Here is a 21,900-nt window from a genome sequence, read left to right as displayed (position 1 = left end):
TTTATTCATCAAAATCTCAAGCAAGCAGATAAATCGGTTCAGAACTTCAGATTTTTGTTCCTAAAATAAAAATATGTTGGAATATTGGATCAGCGAAAATTTTAAGAGAAATACATCAAAATTTGTGGGTGGCCAGTATGTGAAATAATGCTGCAAGTTACATGTACACTGATGACAGAATTTGTTTTGACCTCCGAAAAAAGAGGAGGAAGTAGATGATGATTTGTTTTGATCTCCGACATAAGTGAAGGAACCGAGGATGGAGAAGAAGATAATGATGCGGTGCATGACACTACTGCCGGTCAACAATAGTCCTCTTCTCTCTAAAATATTGTGATAATTGCAGAGGCAATCATAACTCTTAGGTCAATTCCAGCGTAACGGACATGACGTTCAGACAAATTTTTGTAATTCAAAGGTTTATACAGTAGAATTAGCAGTCTTTTGATAATTGTTACTGAGCTTATCAGACACATTGAAGTATCAGTTACATACACATGAAATTTCAAATTGTTTCATTGAACAGTTGTTGAGATATTGCACTCTTTGTGAGCGTAACGGACATGACACGAAATGGACGAAGCATTTTTACCTCCAATTGCTTATCAAAATTCCTGTGAATTCTTAGATTGCATGCACCTGACATTGGTATTAATTTAACCTTAAGATCATGCTCTATCCATAAAATGGTGTTTAACAACAGTTTTGCAATGCATTCTGTATTCATAGTTCAAAACGTAGCGTAACGGACATGACAAACGAAGTGTAACGGACATAACAGTTTCGTCCACTTTTTGTAAGCGAATATAATTATTTTAATACAAGATATGGTACAAGTCTAATCGTTTAAATGTTAAAGCTAGAGGTTAGAGACACACTGGTAATCTGCAATATCTCCCATTATTTTGCAATTTAAGAGGGGGGGGGGGGGGCTTTTCATACAATATTTATAAAACAAAAAAATTTAGAAAAATGTCTTTTACACCAGTTAACAACAGATAGAGAGTATTTTCCAGTTACTACCATCCTCTACACCTAAGTAAAAGAGAAAAAGTTAATAGTATAGATTATTTTTTATTCATGGCTTACTATTTGATAATATGCACTAGCGTAACGGACATGACACCCTTACAAAGTGAACTTCATTAGCACTTCTTAGTTTCAAAATGAAAGAAATATGAATCATGAATGTAATTATGTAACAGCAAAGTACCTTTACTAACATTCTGAAGAAAAATATGTAGATATTATTGGCAGGTATCATTAATTTAATAGCTATAGCCGGGGACATCCCGATAGACCGCGGGTCCGATAGACCGCGGGTCCGATAGTCCGCGGGTCCGATAGACCGGGGGTCCGATAGTCCGCGGGTCCGATAGACCGCGGGTCCGATAGTCCGCGGGTCCGATAGACCGCGGGTCCGTTAGACCGCGGGTTCGATAGACCGCAGGTCCGATAGTCCGCAGTGCGTGTAAAATTATGATCAGATATATCAAATGTCATCGAGAGGTCCAAAGGTCAAATGATACGAGACCATGGGGTTCTATCAGGTGCGGATCCATTGGGGGGGCGAGGGGGAACTGCCTCACCCATCCCCTCCCTCAAAAAAGAGGGGAGAGGGGAAAAGGAGAGAATAAAAAGAGAGAGGAAGATGGGAAAAGAAGATAATAGAAAAGAGAGTAAGAGGGAGAAGGAAAGAAAAAGAAAAAGGGAGAAGAACAGGGGGAAAGAAGAGAAAAAAGAGAGGAGGGGAAAAGGAAGAGAAGAAAAGAAAGCTAGGAGAAAGGAAAAGGAGGAAAAAGAAGAAAAAAAAGAGGAAGGAAGAGAAGAATATTTAAATGGAGAGGAAGATGGGAAGAAAGATAAGAAAAAAGAGAGATAGAGGAAGAGGGGAAAAGAAGAGAATAAAAAGAGAGAGAGTGGAAGGGGGAGGGAGAGAAGAAAAAAAATTAAAAGAGAAAAAAAGGAAAGAAATAGAAAGAGGGATAAGTAATGGGGGAAAGAGAAAAAAAGAGGAAGAGGGAAAAGAAAGAAAAGAAAAGAAAGGAAAAGAAGAAGAAGAGATAGGAAGAGAATATTAAAAAGAGAGAAAGATGGGAAGAAAGATAAGAAAAGGAGAGATGGAAATGAATGTCGAATGTCCCATTGGGGGATTTGAAATCTCATCTTTTTAGGTTGGAATATCAAAAATTTTCAGTTTAATCGTTGAAAATATGTATCGTCTTGATGACTAACTTTTCGACCAGTCTATAATATTTAACATTTCTGCTCACGCTTCGCGCTCACGGTAATTATCTAGTTACATACGCGTCCTGTTCAGGTTCTCAAACATTGCCCAGAATGTTAAATTTTCAGGACAATATACATGAAATTTAATTTTTAGCTTGCATATGGCTTATGAGATTATAACATATTTATGTTGCTTATAAAGTAAATCTAGGAAATGACTGTTAGGACATGTGCGTTTGCCCCCCCAACAAAAAAAGAGAGAATCAAGGCTAAGAAAAAATAGAGAGAAAAGGAAAGGGATTAGGATGAAATATACTATTATTTTCCAAATATTATGTCAAACTCTATCACAACCTTGTATTTTTGTAATAAAAGTGTCAACATATTTGCTTGCTCGCTTCACTCACTGCCAACTTCTTATCAATTTTATGCGATACGCCATATCGAGCCCCCTCGAAATTGTTGGTTCATTACGGAACCTGGACAGATCAACTTTGAGCGGCCGATCGGGGAAAATATGGGTGAAAAAAATGGCCCCTCCCCCTATTGGTGGAAGCTGGGTCCGCCCCTGACTTAGGCTTTCAGGATAAAATACAGGAAAATTCTTTAAAAAAATCAGATCGCGCTTCGCGTTCTCATTATTTATTTAGGCCTTGTGAGATACCTCAATGTGTTTATCAAGAATAAAATCTCAGATTTTCTTTAACGTCTGCCCCCCCCCAGTTCATTTATTTTTTATCTTGGTGCCCTCAGCCCCCACCCCCTCCTGCACCCATGCTGAATAAATACGCCACTGATGAGGATAATTAGTCGAGATTGCATATTTCCTAGCGGTTATCATTGATAATATTGAAGGGTATACTAAAACAACAGTACAGAAACTACAGCTCCCGTTCACAATATTCTAGTAGGGCCTACTCTGGTGAGAAGTTAAATTGAAACCCCCCCAAAAAAATCACTCGTGCTTCGCGCTCCCATTGATATTACATCATGGGCGGAAATCCCAGGGGGACGTGTCCCACCTACTCAAAATAGTAGGGGGACACAATATCAAATGTCCCCCTACTATTTTGGTCTTTGATAATCATAGAAATACATCCTTCTAAATCGAAATAAAACATGTATTTTGGGACGAGATGACCTTACTTTGGCGATGATAACCTTTTTTTTCCCCGCCCCTTGTCCCAATAGGCGGATCCAGGGGGCTGAGCTCCCCTCCCCCTTCTTGGCGGAGCAAAAAAAAAAAAAAAAAAAGGAAAGAAGGAAAAAAGGAGAAAAAAAGAGAGAAAAGGAAGATGAAGGCATAAAATAAGATGAGGGGAAGACTTGGAAAATAAAAAGAATCTTTCGTGCAACTATATAAAACTTTCGCTCGCGCTTCGCGCTCACATTGCCTATTAGGTGATTTACATATCTTGTTCAATATGGAGTTCGAATATCAAGTTTGGAAGTCAATATACAACACATATTTCACCTCGGAAATCGAACTTTCATTATTTTGTGTAATTTACAATTGGTTTTTAAAAAGTGCTCTGTAAACATGTCCATTTTACGGTTTGAATGTTAACATTTGCTGCTTGCGCTACGCGCTCGCAAATTTTGATTTATCAGGTACCTATATTTTCGTGTAATCCATAAAGTTGTCAAAATATCCCTTTCCTGGTCTGATTGTTAAGGCGCATCAGCTAGAGCGCTGCACGCTCGCATTTTGATTGGCGAGTTATATAAATGTTTCAATATTGTTTAAATACAACAAACTACTTAAAATCCCCTTTTCATGACAGTTTATCAAAAATTACAGCTCGCGACTTGCGCTCGCATTAATGGTTAAAAATATATAAACTGATGCATCCTATTCATAATCACAAAAGTGAAATGTCCAGTTTTATGCCATGATATCATCAGATTTCGCGCCCTCATTAGGCATTAATAAATATGATATCAATTTAATAATCAAATTGTCCCTTTGTTTCATCTCGTGCTTATCAAAATGAATAGGAAGATAGTCATCATTTTCATCATTTTTCAGATCGGACTATCAAACTTTCATGATTTTCATGATTAAAGTTGTATTCAGAATGCCTAGATTCTAGGTCTAAATATGAAACACGCTCGCGCATGTTTATTCAGATACCCAACTTGTTCTCTAATTTAAATCATTATCTAGTTTCAGATCACAATATCAAAAAAATTTTGCTCGCGCTTTGTGCTCGTATTATTAATGTAGGAAGACGCCATATTACTCATCCTTTTGATGATTTACAAAACATGAACAGAGTGGCCCACTTTTAGGTCTAAATTTCGTTTTTTTTTCTGCTCGCGCTTCGCGCTCGCATCAATCGTTAAATTACATAGCTATCCTGTTCACGATTACAAAAACTGATTGAAATTTTCCATTCTTTCTTTTAAAAAGTTCAAAAATGTTCAGCTCGCGCTTCGTGCTCGCATTTTTTTATTGTTGAAATATGTGACGCCTTCATGGCTAAGTGCAAGCAGTCCTTAACAGGTACCAGTTTAAAACGTATAATTTTTTTTGCTCGCGTTTTGCGCTCGCATTATTAATACTCATATTTTTTAGGATTTACAAATCATGAATAGATCGAGTGTCTCGTTCAGTAAATATTATAGGACTAAATCTAGAAATTTTCCGCTCGCGCTTCGCGCTTGCTTTAATTGTTTACTCATATACCTATTCTGCTTGAGTTAAAAAAATGTGCTTAGAATTTCCTTTCTTTGGGTGAAAATTTCAAAAAGATTCAGCTCGCGCATTATTTGATTGTTAAATGCTACTTTAACAGGTATCCTTTTTATCAGTTCATTTCCCCTCGCGCTTTGCGGTCGTAGTAATTATTAAGTTGCCTACATGTCTTTTTCAGGATAACAAACATTGCCCAGAATCAGTTCAAATTTTAGGAAAAAAATACATAAAATTTCCCCCAAAATTAGTTCGCACTTTGCGCTCGCATCATATAAATGAGGATTATGATATTATGTATTGATTTATAAGAATAAAGCCAAGAAGTGACTAATGAGGACTACCCCTTCAAAGAAACAAACAAAAATTATCTTCGAGCTGCCGATCGGGGAAAATATGGCTGAAACAAATTTCCGCCCACCCCCCCCCCCCTATTGGCGAAGGCTGGAACCGCCCCTGTGTCTCACCTACCTTTTGGTATTTATGTATTCATGTTTTTTTTTTCAAGAACACATTAAAAAGTGGTCTTTATTTGTTTTTTAATGTGATTATAAGATAATTTAAGTTAGCCTGGCCGGGAGGTAGTGGGCGCCATTTTTCGAAAAAGTACACATGGGCGCCAAACATCAGGTCAAATTTGCTCCCCCTCCCTCCCCTTGAAATCCTGAATCCGCACCTGGGTTCAGTAACAATAACCCAATTAGGGCAATCACCCCCTGACAACTACTTCAAGGAAAATATTATCCCCATATTTTTTACCGCCGGGGGCTGTTACCCCCCCCCCCCCCCGGAAATTTACTCTCCAGACAATTACCCCAGATAATTATGAAAATAATACTAGTAATTGTGAAAATGCCTTAACGTGACGACATGGTGTGGTACTTCATCTTACCATGTCTTAATTAATCATTGGCGGCCAAAGGCAAAACATTTAGGGGGATCCACCTGAAATTTTGGTATGGACACAGGTAAAAAATTGACAAGCAAATCAACCAAAATTTTAGGAGGGACCACCAAAATATTTTGACAAGGAAAAAAAAGAAGGTTATCAACCAAAATTAGGGGGGGGGCAAAATATTAGAGGATGGTGTACCTCAATTTAGGGGGGGGGACGTAGAAAAGAAATTGACGACCAAAAAAAGGTTCTCAACTAAAAATTTAGGGGGGACCGTCCTCCCACCTAAAATTTAGGGGGGAAAGCCCTCCCCGCTCCCGCCGCCTATTAAAGTAATTTATAAGCTTATTATTTCGACATCTAGCGATATATTCTATCTTGTCAAGTCGATATGTCCACATGGCAAGATATGAAGTTTACAAGTCCTGGCAAGAATCCCGATATATCGCCATGATGACATGTAACATATTTAAGACAATATCTCGCCATGTTGACATATAACTTTTTATAAGTGGACTGACTTGGCAAAATAAAGTATCTCGCCATGTCGTCAAGTCGATGGCATTTTAGAGGCTCCGTATGGCGTCTAGAGGGCATATTTCCAGGGGGGGGGGTGTAACAGTCCCCGACGATAAAAATATGGAGATAATATTTTCCTTGAAGTAGATGTCAGGGAGCGATTTGTCTTGTGGGTCATCGTTATAGAACCCCATGGACTCGTATCAATGACCTTTTGACCTCTTGATGACATGGATTTCACTATGTTGTCCTGATCATAATTTTACACACACCGCGGACTATCGGACCAGCGGTCTATCGGGCCCGTGGTCTATCGGACCCGCGGTCTATCGGACCCGCGGTCTATCGGACCCGCGGTCTAACGGACCCGCGGTCTATCGGACCCGCGGTCTATCGGGCTGTAACCCTATAGCCTACATGACATTTTTATATAGAATACAATGTTTATCGTACCACTACGGCACATGAGAAGACCAAATCTCATTTTTTGTGAGAACAAATGTACCAGACCTGTATAAATCCAAGATGAACATATTATGAAATGTATTTTATGGTAAAGAATATGTAGTAGTATTAATGTCAGTTTTAAGATTTTAAAAAATGACATTAAAAAGTATTTCAAAATTTAATAGCAATACCTGGAAACCAGTCTTTTATCATCTATTATGAGTTGAAAGGCAATCGGAATATTTGTAAATTGCTTCTGAAATTATTTTTCATTCGAATTAAATATCATCCTGAGTATCATCCTTTCATCAAATCTTGGATGTTCTAAATCTTATGATCATACTTGCTGAAGTTACATCATTCAAATCGTGATTATGGCTGACCAAAATACTATGACATAATTTATTGATCGCGCCACATTCCTTCCACAGCGCCTTTGCTTTGTGATATTGCAAAGAAGTGCCGCTGTAGGTTCATGGATTCATAGAGCTACACCATGTAACACAGATACCTGTATCTGATTCTGAATACAAACTTGGTCTTTTTAATGTGAACCAGGTGCCATCACTGAAGAAGTAGAGGTTGGTGAAAGTCAGATAGTTTGAAGCAATATCATCGATGATCTCATGAATTCACAAGTTGAAGTTTTATCATGCTCCAAACTGTCAGTGCAAAAACCTACATGTAAGATAATCAATCGTATTGTTCAAACACAAATGATGCAGATTGTGATCTAAGTATGTTGCCAGATCTAGCTGCATCTTTCCTAATATTATTTATGTGGCATACCGTTAATTCTCAGAAAAGTATACCAGAACAAGAGCTGAACTTTCATGATTCACTAACTTCTAACAAGTGGAATGCCTCTGGCCGTCTCACCTGCATCACGCAGTTCAATATAGCAGCAGTGCTGACTTTGAAAACTACTCTAACTCGCACAAGATGTTCAGTGATACATGGTTACTATTATGTCCACTTTTTATGAACTAGACCAATAAACTTACAGAGATATGATGGTTATTCAACAAAAAACCCCAACATGGCCAAAGTTCATTGACCTTACATGACCTTTGACCTTAATCATGAGACCTGAAACTTGCACAAAATGTTCAGTGATGCTTGGTTACTATTATGTCTAAGTTTCATGAATCAGATCCATAAACTTTCAAAGTTATGATGGGAATTCAACAGATACCCCCAATTCGGCCAAAGTTCATTGACCCTAAATGACCTTTGAGCTTGGCCATGTGACGTGAAACTCATGAAGGATGTTCAGTGATACTTGATTAACCTTATGTCCAAGTTTCATGAACTAGGTCCATATATTTTCTAATTTATGATGACATTTCAAAAACTTAACCTCAGGTTAAGATTTTGATGTTGATTCCTCCAACATGGTCTAAGTTCATTGACCCTAAATGACCTTTGACCTTGGTCATGTGACATGAAACTCTAATAGGATGTTCAGTAATACTTGATTAACCTTATGGCCAAGTTTCATGAACTAGGTCCATATACTTTCTAAGTTATGATGTCATTTCAAAAACTTAACCTCAGGCTAAGATTTGATGTTGACGCCGCCGCCGCCGTCGGAAAAGCGGCGCCTATAGTCTCACTCTGCTATGCAGGTTAGACAATAAACCAGTTATCTAGAATTATAAGATGGCTAAATAATTTGCAGCTTGCTGACTGGTCGAAGCGTACCACATGATCATTCGCGGAAAGTGTCTATCCCTGCACGCCCGTGGGACTTTCGCGCACCCAAATTGTCTAACCCACGGTAAGTGCAATTTCAAAATTTTTTATACTTGATTTAGATCTATTTCATTATTTCTTTCTCATTTAATTATAAGGTGCTTAATTCCGTTCAAAATTACTTAGCCATCTTATAAAAGGAATAATGCATTTTCCCCGTCGTTGTTCAGCGATATGCAGTGCACTCGAGGTTTCTTCTTTGCATGCACACTCCACACTCGCCTCTGGCTCGTGTGGAGTGCGCATGCTCAGAAGAAACCTCTCGTGCACTCATAGAGATGTATATTATTGACACAAGAGGGCGGACTTCATCAAATTGCTGTGAATCCATGTTCGGGGCGGCCGCCATCTTAAAGGGGAAGTTCACACTGACAAAAAGTTTATTGTAAAAATAGCAGAAAAATTAATGAAAAATATTGCCGAAGGTTTGGGAAAAATTCATCAAATAATTAAAAAGTTATTAGAATTTCAATTATTTGATTTGTGACGTCATATGCGAGCAGCATTCCTACATAGCGAATGGTAAAAAATCAATGAATTGAAAATGGTTTTTACTGTAACTTTTGTATATCAGTAGACAAATCCTTTCACACCCGATCATGAAAAGAAAACAAAATTAAGTCATGAGGAACCATACAAAATTTGAAATTTATGCATTTTATATTATTACATAACACATGGGACAGCTGCTCGTTTATGACGTCACAAATCCAAAACTTTGAACTCTAATGACTTTCTTACTCTTTAACGGATTTTCCTCAAACCTTCACCAATATTTTTCATTATTTTTTCTGCTTTTTTTACAAAAAGGTTTTCTTCAGGGTGAACTTCCCCTTTAAAGAGTGCAAAAATTAGGTTGCTGTACGTGGATTACCTATGATGTGTTCAGGGCTTGGTCTGAAGTTTCCCCTCCTTTCGATTAATTTTGAGGAAATCATGCCGGGATCATGTGCTGCTTTCGGCTGTACATCCAGAAGGTAAAAGGAATAACAAACTAGAATTCATTGTCCATTAAGTAGAAATAATTCAGTGAATCACTGATAATCCCATTAAATATAATATTGGAGACTATGCAATGTTAGCTATATTTAACACCACGGGTGTTAAATCTAACATCAGCCCAATCAATAGGAGGACCACACCATCTGGTGTTGGAGTTACACTGCCACTGGTGTTAAGATTACCAACATTTAGGATGTCAAAAATATATCAACACCAGTCTTGGTGTTCAATTTGAACACAAGTCAGAGAATGTTATGAAGTTGACACCATTTGGTGTTCATTTGACATCCTCGAACACCTGCAGAAACGAAAATTTAAACCAAAGTTTAAATCACCCATTGGTGTAAAAAAAAAATACCAATATCAGCTTTGGTGTTGTTTCACGGTTCGGATTCACACCATTTGGTGTCCGATTTCAAGTTCTTCAACACCTGCAGCCTGACGGTGTAACTTAACACTAGGGTATTTTTGTCTCACCTGCGAAGCAAAGTGAGACTATAGGCGCCGCTTTTCCGACGGCGGCGGCGGCGTCAACATCAAATCTTAACCTGAGGTTAAGTTTTTGAAATGACGTCATAACTTAGAAATTATATGGACCTAGTTAATAAAACTTGGCCATAAGGTTAATCAAGTATTACTGAACATCCTATTAGAGTTTCATGTCACATGACCAAGGTCAAAGGTCATTTAGGGTCAATGAACTTAGACCATGTTGGAGGAATCAACATCGAAATCTTAACCTGAGGTTAAGTTTTTGAAATGTCATCATAACTTAAAACATATATGGACCTAGTTCATGAAACTTGGACATAAGGTTTATCAAGTATCACTGAACATCCTTCATGAGTTTCACATCACATGACCAAGGTCAAAGGTCATTTAGGGTCAATGAACTTTGGCCGAATTGGGGATATCTGTTGAATTCCCATCATAACTTTGAAAGTTTATGGATCTGATTCATGAAACTTGGACATAATAGTAATCAAGCATCACTGAAAATTTTGTGCAAGTTTCAGGTCTCATGATTAAGGTCAAAGGTCATTTAGGGTCAATGAACTTTGGCCGAATCGGGGGTATCTGTTGAATTACCATCATAACTTTGAAAGTTTATTGGTCTAGTTCATTAAACTTGGACATTAGAGTAATCAAGTATCACTGAACATCCTGTGCATGTTTCAGGTCACATGACCAAGGTCAAAGGTCAATGAACTTTGGCCGAATTGGGTGTATCTGTTGAATTACCATCATAACTTTGAAAGTTTATGGATCTGATTCATGAAACTTGTACATAAGAGTAATCAAGTATCACTGAACATCCTGTTCGAGTTTCAGGTCACATGATCAAGGTCAAAGGTCATGTAAGGTCAATGAACTTTGGCCATGTTGGGGTTTTTTGTTGAATAACCATCATATCTCTGCAAGTTTATTGGTCTAGTTCATAAAAAGTGGACATAAGAGTAACCATGTATCACTGAACATCTTGTGCGAGTTAGAGTAGTATTCAAAGTCAGCACTGCTGCTATATTGAACCGCGTGATGCAGGTGAGACGGCCAGAGGCATTCCACTTGTTTAAAAATATATACCCCAACAACAGACAGTGTTGAGTTACTCCAGTGAAGTGTAACTTCAACAATAATTTTTGTTAAAATATTTCTATCCAACACCTGTTACGGTGTTGTTTCATCACTTCTGAGTATTTGGTGTTTATTTTACACTCTATGTGTTGTTTCAACACAGTATATTGCTTGAACACTGAGTGTCAAATGAGCACCAAATAATGAGAACATATGAACACTCTAAAGCAGCCATTCTCAATTACTTTTTTTGAAGCGCCACATTTCTTGTTGAGAATCTGTAATGCTCCACTATCCATTAAGCAAACAAGCAATGTATCAGCGGAGGGGGTCCAGAGGCCCCAGAAGTTTTGGAATATGAGGCCTTTTACAATGCCCAGAGGGGCTCTAATTAATATCTACAGAAGAAATACAACTTCCAACAAACTACGCAATATTAATTAATATTAAAAGAAAAATGACCAGTGACTTTTTCACATCATACATGTACCAATGATACCACTAGTTCAGACTTTTCTGCACCAGATCTACTGGCTGAAGAATGTGGCATAATTAATAAGTTTTAAAAAAAAAGTGGGGGGCTAGATATGGCAGCTGAAGCAAAAATATTGAACTTTTCAATACAAAAATCTATATTTTGACATATAAAATGTTCCATTTTTTCCCTTTCCTTGTCTCCTTTTTTTTTTCTTGGCCGTGAAACATTTGGGGCCCCCTATCCCCACCCCCATCTGTACGCCAGTGGCTGCCCCAAACTGCACCTCTCTCTCTACAACTCACGTGCGGTATCATTCATTCACTTCGTGTTAAACAAGAGTGCACGCAGGCAACACATCTGAGCATACATGTATTTCACCTTTACAACTTCAGATTTTAATCAGCTCCGGAAACAAAGTTTCAGCTTTTTATGTCCCAAATTCATATTTTTTTATGATCAGGATCGATGTTCTTTGAATATCATATTATTTGATGCTTTACTCTTAACCAAAACGTATACTCTGGAAATGCAAAATTTCTCGCCGTTGAAATAGAAATCCTACAAACGTGGTTTTCATATAATTTGTGTTGCACATAAACTTTGTACAGCATAGAATAAATAAAAAGGAGAACACCATTGATCCCATAAGCGGTTATCGAGTTCTAAATTTGACAAAATTTGAGGAAATAAATTAGCAATTAACTGTCAAGTAAAGAGTTTTTGTTTTCTCTTTGTTTTAAAATGATCACCAAATCCTTATTTCCAGGTTACTGGTAGATTCATCTTTTCTCCCCAATTTTTCCTTATTTTACTTTTTCATACCGGCTCCCAAGCGCCACTCCACAAGGCTCGGTGCGCCACAAGTGGCGCGCGCCACCATTTGAGAATCCCTGCTCTAAAGTGTTAAGTTGACCTTATCTGACACCCGTGTCACGGTATATGCTATATGATGGCTTATATATTGAATAACTACTACTCAGTCGACCTCGTCGTTTTTCCCCCGTTTTCTGGATGTTCAGTCCATCTCCTTTATAAAATATGCATGGTTATCATATATTTTAACATAAAAATGTTTTGCCTTGTGATTTTAACGTTGCATACAGCTGCTTACAGCATTAAATTGAAAATATAATGTAAACAAGTGGAATGCCTCTGGCCGTCTCACCTGCATCACGCGGTTCAATATAGCAGCAGTGCTGACTTTGAATACTACTCTAACTCGCACAAGATGTTCAGTGATACATGGTTACTCTTATGTCCACTTTTTATGAACTAGACCAACAAACTTACAGAGATATGATGGTTATTTAACAAAAAACCCCAACATTGCCATGAAACATTGACCTGAAACTCGCACAGGATGTTCAGTGATACTTGATTACTCTTATGTACAAGTTTCATGAATCAGATCCATAAACATTCAAAGTTATGATGGTAATTCAACAGATACACCCAATTCGGCCAAAGTTCATTGACCTTTGACCTTGGTCATGTGACCTGAAATGAGCACAGGATGTTCAGTGATACTTGATTACTCTAATGTCCAAGTTCAATGAACTAGACCAATAAACTTTCAAAGTTACATGTATGATGGTAATTCAACAGATACCCCCGATTCGGCCAAAGTTCATTGACCCTAAATGACCTTTGACCTTAATCATGAGACCTGAAACTTGCACAAAATGTTCAGTGATGCTTGATTACTATTATGTCCAAGTTTCATTAATCAGATCCATAAACTTTCAAAGTTATGATGGGAATTCAACAGATATCCCCAATTCGGCCAAAGTTCATTGACCCTAAATGACCTTTGACCTTGGTCATGTGACGTGAAACTCATGCAGGATGTTCAGTGATACTTGATTAACCTTATGTCCAAGTTTCATGAACTAGGTCCATATATTTTCTAATTTATGATGACATTTCAAAAACTTAACCTCAGGTTAAGATTTTGATGTTGATTCCTCCAACATGGTCTAAGTTCATTGACCCTAAATGACCTTTGACCTTGGTCATGTGACATGAAACTCTAATAGGATGTTCAGTAATACTTGATTTACCTTATGGCCAAGTTTCATGAACTAGGTCCATATACTTTCTAAGTTATGATGTCATTTCAAAAACTTAACCTCAGGCTAAGATTTGATGTTGACGCCGCCGCCGCCGTCGGAAAAGCGGCGCCTATAGTCTCACTCTGCTATGCAGGTGAGACAAAAAGTGAAATATGTGATATTCTCCCATAGAGCCGTGTGTTATAAATCCGCGCTCTTGCCCTCTTTAAGATGGCGGCTGCGCAATACATGGAATCACAGCCGCATTACGCGAGCGTCAATGCGAGCTATTACTCTAGTGTCAATAATATACATCTCTATGCATGCACTGCATACTCGCTAAACAACTCTGCGGAATGCGTTATTCCTATACTACCTTTCAATCAGTATGAATGGTTGATAGCAGTGCAGTGAACAAGAATTGAAGAAGTGTTTCTGAATCAATTCTGTCTTTCTGGCGTGCCAACTTTTCTTGCATTAACGGCATTATCGTCATCCAAGTCACTGGGGACAAACTTGAGACACACCTCAAATATCAGCAATCTTTCAATAGAATCCACGGTTGGAAGATTTTCAAAAGAAATCTATTGTTCGCGATGCGAAACAGTGCGATGCTTCTCACTGAGCGGACTTCCTTCCACCACACGTTTTCCCATTGACACAATAAAACTGACTCGGACACTTTTTCAAACGACAAAAATAGTCTTTTTCTTTTCACTCCTGTGGCGGTATATTCTTCCAAGTTGATGAAACAATGATCAAAGCACTAAATAAGACAAAATTCATCACACTAAAAACACTAACTGTCTAAATACTCCTAGTGATCCGAGTCCCCTTCCCGTGTTGAGTTCTTCCAATTTCCCATAGGAGGGGACTTGGATAACGAGGATTACTATTAGTCGTTATCCAAGTCCCCTCCTATGGGAAATAGGACGAACTCAACACGGGAAGGGGACTCGGATCACGAGGAGTATTTAGACAGTTAAATAGTGTTTTTAATGTGATTTTCATTGATTTTAATGATTCTTATTATCGAAAATATTCACTAATCATGTCTATTACAGGGCTCGACACTAGCGGCGGTCCGACGGTCCCAGACCGGTAAAAATTGCTGTCGGGCCAGTAGATTTTCAGAAATTGGAATATTTACTGGTCCGACATGACCAGTAAAAATATCATTGTCGGGCCAGTAATTTTTCCAAAAATAGTAAGATTTAAGGGTCCGACATGACCAGTAATCAAAACCATTGTTGGGCCAATAACTTTTCCAGAAATTGTCAAATTCACAGCAAACCATTTTCCCCCGTTAAATTCTGCCATTCACACACAGAATACACACAGAATGAATCGCACGTAAGTGTTACTAGAGTACTATACAGTGTACATGTAGTAAGCCACAAAATCCACATGGTAAATTCTCCACTGGCCGCTCGAACGAAGCCTGGCTAAACTCTGGCAGAAATCTCTCACAGAACTGTCAAAATTCAAGGTTCATACTCATGAAAGGCTCTTATAATGTCCATATTTCCTAAAAATTGGAGCAACTCTGTCATTTGTAACCAGTAAAAGGAGAAATTTTCACTTCTGTTTTGGTTCAAACGGATCAGGTTTCGGGTGATATCGTCTGAATACATAATAGCCCCACATATGCATTTATGTGTGTGTTGATACACTTGGTATCTGACTTTCTTTCGTAGCTATTTTAATTGAGCCAAAAAGAAACTGATAAATTATTTATGATAATAGTTTGAGCTTTCTTCCTATCTTTCTTTCCTTCTTAATCTTTCTTTGTTTCTTCCCTCGATTTTTTTGTTACTGTCTTTCTTTTTTAATTTCCCTTTTTTTCTTTAATTCATTTTTTCTTTCTATCCTTTTAGAAAATATTTTCTCTATTCCCTTTTTCTCTCTCTTTCTTTCTGATATTTTCTTTCTTTAGTTTTTGATTCCATCCATCCTTTATTCATCTCTTCTCTTCTTCCTTTCTTTCTTTCCTTCCTTCTTTTTACCCCTTTCTTCATTCTTTGTTTCTTTCTTCCATCCATCATTTATTTACCCTTTCTTTTTTTATTTCTTTTCTCAGCCCTTTCTTTCTTACATTCATTCCTTCCTCTCTTCTATCTGTCTTGTTCTTTCCTTTTTCCCTTTGTTAATTATATCCTTTTACCTTTCCTTTCTTTTTTTTTGACCGCTTGCTTCCTTTCTCTCCTTTATTCTGTTATTGCTTCCTTTCTTTGTCTCTCGGTATTTCTTTTTTTTTCTTCCTTTCATCTATTCTTTTTTTTATAATTGCTTTCTTCTTTCCTTCCCTTCCTTCCTTTATTTATTTCTTTCCTTCTATCTATCATTTTACCTTTCCTTCATTTCTTCGTTAATTCCTTCCTTCTTCTTTCAATCCTTCCTTCCTTTCTTTTGTCCGTCTTTCCATCTCTCCTTTTACCCTTTCTTTTTATTGCTTCTTCTTTCTTTCTTTCTTTCTTTCTTATATTTGTTCCTTCTTTATTCCTTCCTTTCCTTCTTTAGTTCTTTCTTTTTTTTCTTCCTTCACATCTATCCTTTAATTGTTTACCTTTTTCTTCCATCCTTTCTTTTATTCTTTCTTTCTTTTCCTTCCTTCCTTTCTTTGTTTCTGTCTTTCTTCGTTACTGTCTTGCTTTCTTTTTGTCCATTTCCTTCATTTTTTTTTTTTTGGGGGGGGGGTAACGGAAGGCTAGAAAAATAAACTTGCGCCTTTTCTTAATGTTTTCTTTATTTTGGGGGACCAGTAGATGTTAGGTTCGGACCAGTAAAAATTTGAAAAACTGGGTATCTACTGGTCCGACATGAATAGGTTGGACCAGTAGAAAAAATGGGTTAGTGTGGAGCCCTGTCTATTAAACTGTCTAAAAGTGGCAGAGTGGTTTTGAAGATGAGGGAAATGAGGGGTAGATGAACATCAACGGGTTAATAATTGCCGTTTTGTATTTTTAGGATAGGGGACTTGGATCACAAGTAATAGTACTCCTCGTTATCCAAGTCCCCTCCTATGGGAAATAGGACAAATTCAACACGGGAAGGGGACTCGGATCACAAGGAGTATTTAGACAGTTAAATAGTGTTTTTCAATGTGATTTTCATTGATTTTAATGATTCTTATTATCGAAAATATTCATTAATCATGTCTATTAAGTGTCTAAAAGTGGCAGAGTGGTTTTGAAGAGGGAAATGAGGGGTAGATGAATATCAACAGGTTAATTGCCGTTTTGTATTTTTAGGAGAGGGGACTTGGATCACGAGGAGTATTTAGACAGTTGAATAGTGTTTTAATATGATTTTCATTGATTTTAATGATTCTTAATATCGTAAAATATTCATTAATCATGTCAATTAAACTGTCTAAAAGTGGCAGAGTGGTTGAAGAGGGAAATGAGGGGTTGATGAATATCAATTGATGGGTTAATGGCTTTTTTGTATTTTAGGAGAGGGGATTTGGATCACAAGTAATACTGTAGTACTCCTCGTTATCCAAGTCCCCTCCTATGGGAAATTGGACGAACTCAATATGGGAAGGGGACTCGGATCACGAGGAGTATTTAGACAGTTAAATAGTGTTTTTAATGTGATTTTCATTGATTTTAATGATTCTTATTATCAAAAATATTCATTAATCATGTCTATTAAACTGTCTAAAAGTGGCAGAGTGGTTTTGAAGAGGAGGGAAATGAGGGGTAGATGAATATCAACGGGTTAATTGCTGTTTTGTATTTTTAGGAGAGGGGACTTGGATCACGAGGAGTATTAAGACAGTTAAATAGTGATTTAATATGATTTTCATTGATTTTAATGATTCTTATTATCGAAAAATATTCATTAATCATGTCAATTAAACTGTCTAAAAGTGGCAGAGTGGTTGAAGAGGGAAATGAGGGGTTGATGAATATCAATTGATGGGTTAATGGCTTTTTTGTATTTTAGGAGAGGGGATTTGGATCACAAGTAATACTGTAGTACTCCTCGTTATCCAAGTCCCCTCCTATGGGAAATTGGACGAACTCAATATGGGAAGGGGACTCGGATCACGAGGAGTATTTAGACAGTTAAATAGTGTTTTTAATGTGATTTTCATTGATTTTAATGATTCTTATTATCAAAAATATTCATTAATCATGTCTATTAAACTGTCTAAAAGTGGCAGAGTGGTTGAAGAGGAGGGAAATAAGGGGTTGATGAATATCAACAGGTTAATTGCCGTTTTGTATTTTTAGGAGGGGGGACTTGGATCACGAGTAATAGTACTCCTCGTTATCCAAGTCCCCTCCTAAAGGAAATTGGACGAACTCAACACCGGAAGGGGACTCCAAGCACGAGGAGTATTTAGACAGTTAAATAGTGTTTTTTAATGTGATTTTCATTGATTTTAATGATTCTTATTATCGAAAATATTCATTAATCATGTCTATTAAACTGTTTAAAAGTGGCAGAGTGGTTTTGAAGAGGGGGGAAATGAGGGGTAGATGAATATCAACGGGTTAATTGCTGTTTTGTATTTTTAGGAGAGGGGACTTGGATCACAAGGAGTATTAAGACAGTTAAATAGTGTTTTAATATGATTTTCATTGATTTTTATGATTCTTATTATCGAAAAATATTCATTAATCATGTCAATTAAACTGTCTAAAAGTGGCAGAGTGGTTGAAGAGGAGGGAAATAAGGGGTTGATGAATATCAACAGGTTAATTGCCGTTTTGTATTTTTAGGAGGGGGGACTTGGATCACGAGTAATAGTACTCCTCGTTATCCAAGTCCCCTCCTAAAGGAAATTGGACGAACTCAACACCGGAAGGGGACTCCAAGCACGAGGAGTATTTAGACATTTAAATAGTGTTTTTTAATGTGATTTTCATTGATTTTAATGATTCTTATTATCGAAAATATTCATTAATCATGTCTATTAAACTGTCTAAAAGTGGCAGAGTGGTTTTGAAGAGGGAAATGATGGGTAGATGAATAAAGCACATTTTTTAGTGAGAAACATAAAAAAAGATGAATATTATCATGATTTATTTATATGAAAAGCTCTAGTTTACGAAATAAAGCAATAGAGATTGAAAAGAAGATTCAATTCTGATTTATTTAGTAAAGTAGGAATCAACGAAATAAAGCAATTGAGAATGAAGAGGGATATACTCGGGGCCGATTTATTTAGTAAAAATGTAAACGAAATAAAGCAAATTTCATAGTGAGAAACATAAAAAGATGAATATAATCATGATTCATTTATGTGAAAAGTACTAATTTACGAACTAAAGCAATAGAGATTGAAAAGAAGTAGGCCTAGATGTAGACCAAAAGCTTCGGTCTCTGTTATTTTGGTTGTTCAGCTGAACTCCGTTGGCTTCACTCACCAAATACAGAGACCGAAGTTCTAACGCGATCTGTACAGGAGACTCAACGGCCATATGTTTATGTACTTAAGATCGGATAAAACGGGGAAGTGAATTTGCGCGACAGCCGAGGTAAGTCACTGTTTTTGTTCATTTTAACTTGATTTTTCTCCTTTTTTGGCAATTAATGCCAAGAGGGAATATTAATTTGCATTTTGGTTGCATTAATTTTCAAAATTATTCATTAAAAACAAAAATTGAAGAGCCCCGACGGGGGGATTTTGCATTGCAAGTCCCGAAATGGTGGCTGCACGATAGCGAGCCGTCTGTGTACAAGGAGAAATTTTTTAAAAAATGTTAAAAAACTCCTCGAAACAGACGGCTGCCAGCTGTCTAGCCTAGATGCAATTTTGATTTATTACGCCAATAAAGTGAAGATGGACCAAAGACTGTAAAACGCCGCGTACGCGGCGCTCTACAATCTTTGGTTAAGACTAAAGAGACTGAAAAGAGACAAGTCACACACAACTAGGACTAGGTTGGTAGAAACCACTTGTTCACTGCTACCACCCTGCCTGTGGGGAATCTACAGGTAGGACTATGGTATGCCAATGTTGTACAGAGCTCACACTTTAAAAAATCATTAAAATATCACTTTTGTGACCAAAATTACTAATTTCCATACAGTTTCAATTTATTTTTCATAAGTAACTTATGAATAATTTTTGTATTCACCAGAGCGCTCAAAAACTTGAATTTTGGCCTTTTTTGGGCATATTTTTTTGTACGCCCTCTATTGGTGGAAAGTAATATGGCAAGAAAATTTTCATTTTTTGATCTCTATTTTTACTTAAGAAAAAAATAATTTAAAGAATCAAATTTAAAAAGAGTCAAGTTGTATGGCCCTGTGTTATTTTTGTTATACATCAATGATCTTCCAGACGTTGTTACTGAAAGTAATGTTTATCTTTTTGCTGATGATACCAAGCTATTCAAGTTTATAAGAGATCAGAATGATTGCAATTCACTCCAGAGAGATCTTCACCATCTGAAATGCTGGTCAGAAAAATGGCTGCTGAAATTCAACCCCAAGAAATGTAGTGTACTCTCTATTGGTAACACGCAAGACCACCAGGAAGCTTTTCCATACACTTTAATGAATGATGCGCTTGAACATGTCACCACCGAAAGGGACTTGGGTGTTGTAATTGATGATAAACTCAGCTTTGAAGAACACATGCAATCAAAAATAAACAAGGCCAACAGGCTTGATCAGACGAACTTTTGTTTATCTTGACAAAAATAACTTTGCTCTGTTATATAAGTCGCTTGTCCGACCACAAGTTGAGTATGCCCATGCTGTGTGGAACCCTATACTGAAGAAACATATACATGCATTAGAGAACGTACAAAGAAGGGCAACAAAATTAGTCCCTGAATTAAGGAAGCTTTCCTATCCACAACGACTTAAACGGTTAAAAATCCCAACTCTGGCGTATCGAAGAGTTAGGGGTGATATGATTGAAGCATATAAACACTTTAATAGTTATGATCAATGTACAAAACTTAATCTAGAAGAAAAATATAGTGAACATACCAGGGGTCACAGTAAAAAATTGTTCATACCAAGGACAAAGACCCCAAAATATAGGAATTCTTTTTATGTTAGAATACGTAAGACATGGAACAGCCTAAGTAATGATGTTGTCACTGCCCCAAGTGTGCACAGTTTTGAAGCTGCCCTGGATAGATGCTGGAAAAATGAGCCAATAAAATATGACTACGAAAGCCCTGTTCCCGGAAGTGAGCCAGCCATCTTGAGGAGGAAAAACCTAGAACTGAATACAGAGGCATAACATGCCTACATTCAGAAACTTCCCTAGGTATCCCTAGGTAATAGTGTAATGGAAACTGTCAGTGCAAAAAAAAATCAAGCATTTGCCCAAAGAAAAAGAAAAAATAAGCCAAACATTGATTGCCACCCTTATTTTGCCACACATGGAGATATAAGTGAGAACAAGGTTATATCATAACCTTGTTCATTGAATGAGTGGTAGAAACAGGACATGTTTTACGTTGTGAAAAAATTGTCCGTGGATCCGAGTCACCGGGGACGATAATGCCGCATTAACATTATATCGCCTCATTTTGAGCACATTTAAATTTATCACACCCAAATGGCATTATTTATCGTGATATATTGGGTACCACCGTTTACATACAACAGCACTTTTGAGTTTGACTTCATTCAGTCACACGCACGGTTCCCTCACCGGTTCCACCTCCATTCAATATTCACTTTGTACACAACTGTACAAGTGCGCGTATACAAATCGACGAATGGTTCCCGAAACCACGATTTGGCCACTCAAATATTAGGCCTATATAACATTGATTTCACCCACTTAACTTACCAGTTACCACTGTAATAAGGACAGTCAGAGGGAGTATCGTACTAGTGGGTAGGCCTAGTAGTAAGTTCCTCTTGCTCACGAGCTCAGCAGCGATCGCATGAGTATAGACAGCCAATGCCACGCGCAAATAGAATACACCGTATCATACCGTGACTTCACAATTATGGGCTATGTGGGCAGGTGTAGCGGCGGATACGGTCCGCCGGCAGATAGCGTTCTAAATGGCCAATAGCGTTTTTAGTTAAGTTTAGTAAGTTTAGTTTACTCCAACGATGTTGTAGCTAGGACTAAGCGTGTTCATCGATCAATGGCGAATGACAGTTGCTGCTCTCCTTCAGACAAAATTAGATGCGCTAGTTGTTGGCAGGGATCGAGGTACCATTTAAAATAAATAATGCTATAGGCCTATATGCATATTGGTAACTAAGTGTGAACTTGTTAAAATATATACATTGGAGGCTTTCAGGGGGGCGCTTCCAA

General features: G+C 37.4%; 1 protein-coding gene across 3 annotated transcripts in view; it reads right to left on the bottom strand.

Moving 5' to 3' along the window:
• Nucleotides 1–21,558, bottom strand: part of LOC121410173 (26S proteasome complex subunit SEM1-like) — a 31,725-nt gene extending 10,167 nt beyond the window's left edge. The window contains exons 1-2 of one of the 3 annotated variants that reach the window (XR_005969281.1): nucleotides 21,421–21,558; nucleotides 7,297–7,463 (exon numbers count right to left, since the gene is read on the bottom strand). The gene's annotated coding sequence lies outside the window, so the exon portion shown is untranslated. The remainder of the gene's footprint in view (nucleotides 1–7,296; nucleotides 7,464–21,420) is intronic. The other 2 variants (XR_005969280.1, XM_041602080.1) reach the window with 2 other exon arrangements.
• Nucleotides 21,559–21,900: the final 342 nt, after the last annotated feature.

Source organism: Lytechinus variegatus, chromosome 3 (genome assembly GCF_018143015.1).
Source record: "Lytechinus variegatus isolate NC3 chromosome 3, Lvar_3.0, whole genome shotgun sequence".
NCBI lineage: Eukaryota > Metazoa > Echinodermata > Echinoidea > Temnopleuroida > Toxopneustidae > Lytechinus > Lytechinus variegatus.
This window is presented reverse-complemented; position numbering and strand designations above follow the sequence as displayed.